Source organism: Coregonus clupeaformis, chromosome 9 (assembly GCF_020615455.1).
Source record: "Coregonus clupeaformis isolate EN_2021a chromosome 9, ASM2061545v1, whole genome shotgun sequence".
NCBI lineage: Eukaryota > Metazoa > Chordata > Actinopteri > Salmoniformes > Salmonidae > Coregonus > Coregonus clupeaformis.
Window position 1 is genome coordinate 3,543,030 of NC_059200.1, and position 6,000 is coordinate 3,549,029.

Sequence of the window (6,000 nt, forward strand, 5' to 3'; positions counted from 1 at the left end):
ATCTGTAGAAAACTCCATTCCGAATGCTCCATTCCAGCAACATTACTTCACTGTCATAGAGTTCAATGCAAGGCAGGCAGAGTGTAGCCTACTGTATGAGTGTGTGTAGTGATTGTATGAGTAATGATACTCTCCTCGCCCCATCAACAGTCCATTTAAGGCTCATGAGAGGTGATGAGAATGAGACGAGAGCTCGAGTAAAAAATCTGATCTGGCAGTGTTCAACAGTATGGGTTTAAGTCAACAGAGAGAGAGAGGGAAGTGGAGTAGAGTGGAGTTTTTAATTCATTAGTGAGCAGAGACCTCATACTGTGACCATAATTCTTTATAGATGGATTATAGTCATAATACAAGGACAAGGGGAATAAGTTACGAGCATGGAGGGAAACCGCTCTGCTCTGGTCCCCATGTCTGTATGAGAAATGGCCGAGCCATGGCGTATCATATCCCAGCCTGGTCTCATCTACTCTCCTCTCCTGGGCTCTGGCCCTGTGACTGTGGACTGTGTGAGCATGTCCAGGCCATGCCACGCTGCATTGCAGCCCAGCCGTTTCAACCATCTCAGCCGCCAGATCCAGTCTGGTCCGTCTGCCTGGAATCTTCCGGCCTGGCCTGGCGTCCCCAATCTCCAGCAGTATCGCCTCATTCCTAAGAATCACTCCTCCAGTGTTTTCTTTTAAAAGCCCAAATCTTTTCCTCCCTCTCCACAAACCTGACTTTTATGGGGCTGACTCGCTTCTCTCCACAGCCACATGTTGAGCCTCATGAAATGCATTTGTGTGGAACTGATTTCATTGGAGATATCAATATTGGGATTGGAGAGATGTCAGTGGAATATACTGGGCAAAGAATAACATCGCAGTGACCATGACGGTTCCTTTTTGGACATTTGTGAAATGAAAACCATAGGACACAATCGCTTAGGGCTGACGTCAGCCCACTGCGAAGCGAGCTAACAAGCTCATATGAACAATGTGTGTTAAATTAGCACTTGAACACTTTGTGGTGTTCTATAATTACCTTTACAAGCTATGAATGATGTAATTGACACCCAACATATGGCGGGGGAGAGAGGAATACTCCTCAAGCACACAATACGTTTTTACAACAGTTTAACAACAGTCCCCTTCGGCTAACAATAGATAACAATATCGCTTAAAGCCCTCTCACTACACCAAAGGAAAGATCCAATTTTTTACCAGATGATCAGTTGGTTGTACAGCCATAATATGGCAACATGTGTTTCTGTAAAATGTGCAGTTTTGGACAATGCACTGCTCTCTTTTTTTCTTCTTCTCTTCTCTGGCTCATTCATTCTTTATTTTCCTTTTGAGGGACAGCCATGCATTAATAGATGATGTGTATATTGTGACTGGTAGGATGGGTGACCATCCTCTCACCATACTACTCTTCACAACAATGGCAGCCTGTAGACCTTTTTTAGGGAATTAGGATTGCATCAATTCTGATAGAATATACATGTGGAGAGGAGAGGGCAGCTATACGTTGACAGGTACTCTTTCAGCCATGTATACCCAGATATATTTAGCAGGCAGCAGACCTGACTGGGAGGATTAGTAGACCTACTGCATCAGTTCTGTTAAAAGATCCATGGAGAGAGGAGGGGCAGCTATGTTGACACTTTCAGCCATCTATACCCACCCACATGTCATTTGTAAGTGTCTATCAACATTCTAAAGCCCCTCTTTTCTGCTTTACTGCAGAGTTCCTCAGCTGCCTAGACAGAGCAGTTAGAACTGTTCTCTGGTCAGCCTCTCCCCTAGGCCAAACTGTCCATCTAAAGGTCTGCAGACATTTGGCCGATTCTAACCTGACTTGACTCTGATTAGAATCTGAATGGTGACTCATAACGTGGCAATCCCTTTCCATTGTGGTTCTGTGCCTTAACACCAACACCTGGTTGTTGATAATCAGAGCTCATCTTTTAATGAGACACACATGAACACTGTCAGCAAGGATGTATTGAGAAGCCAATCATATCTTTTACCAGAGAAGACCATTGTATCTTTATATAAGAAGACCCAGAAGGAGGTCTCACTGTTAATTGTCTCGTCATGTTGCCCAGGTGTATTGAAGCCTTTAGATCAGAAGCCATTCCTGACCACAGGACTCGCACACATGCTAGGAGATTTACTCTGTTCTGTGGGCTGTTTGTCAGAGTATAAAGGCTGTTCACTGTGAAGGCAAGAATGGCTTCCAGCCTGCAGTGATGCTTTGATACATTGAGGGGAAAAAAGTTTTTGATCCCCTGCTGATTTTGTACGTTTGCCCACTGACAAATAAATTATCAGTCTATAATTTTAATGGTAGGTTTATTTGAACAGTGAGAGACAGAATAACAACAAAACAATCCAGAAAAACGCATGTCAAAAATTTTATAAATTGATTTTCATTTTAATGAGGGAAATAAGTATTTGACCCCTCTGCAAAACATGACTTAGTACTTGGTGGCAAAACCCTTGTTGGCAATCACAGAGGTCAGACGTTTCTTGTAGTTGGCCACCAGGTTTGCACACATCTCAGGAGGGATTTTGTCCCACTCCTCTTTGCAGATCTTCTCCAAGTCATTAAAGTTTTGAGGCTGACGTTTGTCAACTCGAACCTTCAGCTCCCTCCACAGATTTTCTATGGGATTAAGGTCTGGAGACTGGCTAGGCCACTCCAGGACCTTAATGTGCTTCTTCTTGAGCCACTCCTTTGTTGCCTTGGCCGTGTGTTTTGGGTCATTGTCATGCTGGAATACCCATCCACAACCCATTTTCAATGCCCTGGCTGAGGGAAGGAGGTTCTCACACAAGATTTGACGGTACATGGCCCTGTCCATCGTCCCTTTGATGCGGTGAAGTTGTCCTGTCCCCTTAGCAGAAAAACACCCCCAAAGCATAATGTTTCCACCTCCATGTTTGACGGTGGGGATGGTGTTCTTGGGGTCATAGGCAGCATTCCTCCTCCTCCAAACACGTCGAGTTGAGTTGATGCCAAAGAGCTCCATTTTGGTCTAATCTGACCACAACACTTTCACCCAGTTCTCCTCTGCCAATGAACATCTGAATGATTCAAACTTCAGACGAGCATGTATATGTGCTTTCTTGAGCAGGGGGACCTTGCGGGCGCTGCAGGATTTCAGTCCTTCACGGTGTAGTGTGTTACCAATTGTTTTCTTGGTGACTATGATCCCAGCTGCCTTGAGATCATTGACAAGATCCTCCCGTGTAGTTCTGGGCTGATTCCTCACCGTTCTCATGATTATTGCAACTCCACGAGGTGAGATCTTGCATGGAGCCCCAGGCCGAGGGAGATTGACAGTTCTTTTGTGTTTCTTCCATTTGCGAATAATCGCACCAACTGTTGTCACCTTCTCACCAAGCTGCTTGGCGATGGTCTTGTAGCCCATTCCAGCCTTGTGTAGGTCTATTGTTTTGTTGTTATTCTGTCTCTCACTGTTCAAATAAACCTATCATTAAAATTATAGACTGATAATTTCTTTGTCAGTGGGCAAACATACAAAATCAGCAGGGGATCAAATACTTTTTTCCTTCACTGTATCAGAGGCAATAGCTCAATGGAAACACTGACTGAATCAAACAGGGCCCTCTGAAGTACAGTATTGTATGTGCAGACGTATCGGCCTGGATAACTTTTCACCCTGTTTTTTTCTGTTCTTCTTCTGTTAAACCTGTGGTGACATTTTTCGCCTCCGAGCTCCCGATTGCTATGCATATCTATGGGCAGCGGTGGACCGCCCTAGATGGCCGAACCCGACAGTTGGTTTTAGATATGTATCTAGGGTTATTATTTTCAGCAAACCATTCATCAATGTGTCAGCTTAATTTCTTACAAACCTCTCTGGTGTTCTTTCAGACTTGTCAAACGTCTCTGTGAAAACAATCCAGTGGCCAAGTCATCCTGGGACATGCTCTCTGCATTCAACCTCCAACTCTGAAAGCTTGCTGTATTATTAAAGATGCCACTGCTTCATTAAAAGAAGAGATTGAGACTTAAGTAGATAACTGAGGAAACATTGTCATTGCTAAAATCTTCATCAGCTTTCTCAGTGCACACACAAATTAAGCTGATACACGCAGCCCAGAGTATCCAACTTCCACATGGTGTTCAGCCAGTATCCACTATGCCGCAGAGTGCAGTTAGATCTGAAAGGGCTCCATTAATAGTTGTCAGGCACCAATCAGATCAGGCTTGCGGACCTATGAAGGAAAACATGCTATGTAGGAGCCAAGGTCCACAATAGAGATGTAAAATAAAGAAAAATATTTAAATTGCACTAAAATACTATTCTATTTAATTATGTGAGGTTCATCAGGCTCACATCACAGCTCATTTATTGGTCATCCTCTTCCAACATAGTCATTTCAGTGTCAGCCAGGCTTCTCTTCCTGCTGTTTGTCCTTTAGCCTAGTCCCCTTTTCCCTCCATTCCTCCTTAGTTGTCATGTTTTCTGTGGATTGTTTCCATTCACTTGCTTCCTGTGAAATTTGGGCACTCTGCAGAATACATAAACATCTTGGATCAAATCTAGGACATTAGACATAGACCTAGAGACAGAAGGAAACATATAATTTTGTATTGTATTGATTCAGCTTTGAGTAATGGTGCATAACAGTACATTTCAGGCTCACTAAGCATCCAGCGAAGAGAAACCTGTGATGTTCAATGTACAGAGTATTTTACAAGGCATTTGAGCAAGCAAAGGAAAGTTGTGTAATCCACATTGTTACCCTTCAGTTGCAACTTTCATGGCAGTCTGTATGGAAGCCTTATTGTTTTTTCCTTCATTCATATCAATCACATATTTATTATTTGCCAAACCCCCCCCACACACACACACACGCTACACACCCTCTGTTGGGTGCTAGGGAGGTGGAGAAGTTGCTGTGGTCCATGCATTCCATGTCAATCTCTAGGTCCATATGGCCTAGTTTCCATCAGGGGGAGGAACATGCCATGGCTCTGTAACTCAGGGCCCTTCCAACGATCTGCTCCTTGGCTCCAGCTCTGCTCTGCGGACGTTCTGGCAGACACCACTCATTCCTTACGTTATGTTCACCCTCACTTCTCTGACCAATTTTCAGAGAGACGAAGCCCGACAAATTGTTGTTATTCAAGAACTTATGAAATCCAGTATCATTGCATAATGGGAACGAGCCAGCAGTCAGGGCCTCCATGGTACAAAGATGGAAAGAGAGAGAGATGGAAAGATACCCCAGATGTAATGAAACAAAATAAGGGAAGAAAGGAGTTTTGGCCCTTTTGAAGAGTAATAAGAAATACTTGCTCCTGTCTGTCATTGTGTGGCTCCTCTTTAAAGGACAGGCCTGTCTCTCACTGTTGAAAGATGTGCCAATCACAGCTAGTCGCAGACAATATTCCCACATCCTCCTTTCCAATGTATAGACAGGGAGTTTGACCTGCTCTTATTGTATGGCTGGGTTTCCCCCTTCTCCCTTTGTCAGGTTTTTATATTTACTCCACCATAAAGAATGCAACACTTTTGTTTAAGAGACATGTAAAATCTCAAGGTTGTAAATGAAACCTAGAACATTCTATAACATTCCTGGGTTTAATGCTTTCCTTGTCACACCAGTGGTCCGTTAGAAGTCCTTGACATAGATATTGTTTGTCCTTCCTTTAATCATAAAATAGCACTATTACGCCATTAACTTCACTCTTATTACCGGTTTTACACTGAAATCGAACACAGTATGAAAGTCTGCAGAGATGTGAGGATTGACATCATACTGTATCGTTTATCGGATTATCGGAGCAAAGGAGTACTAGTTCTCAGTAGGATGCTATTATATCATTGTTGTTTTCAATAAAGATGTCTGATAGTAGGCTATTACTGTATTCCACAGAATGTCCAAACAGCTGCCTTTGATAGGGATAATGGACTATGGAATGGGTGTTTGTAATCTAGATCTTCTGGAAACATTTTGCTCTCTCTTTTGGTGTCAGTTATAG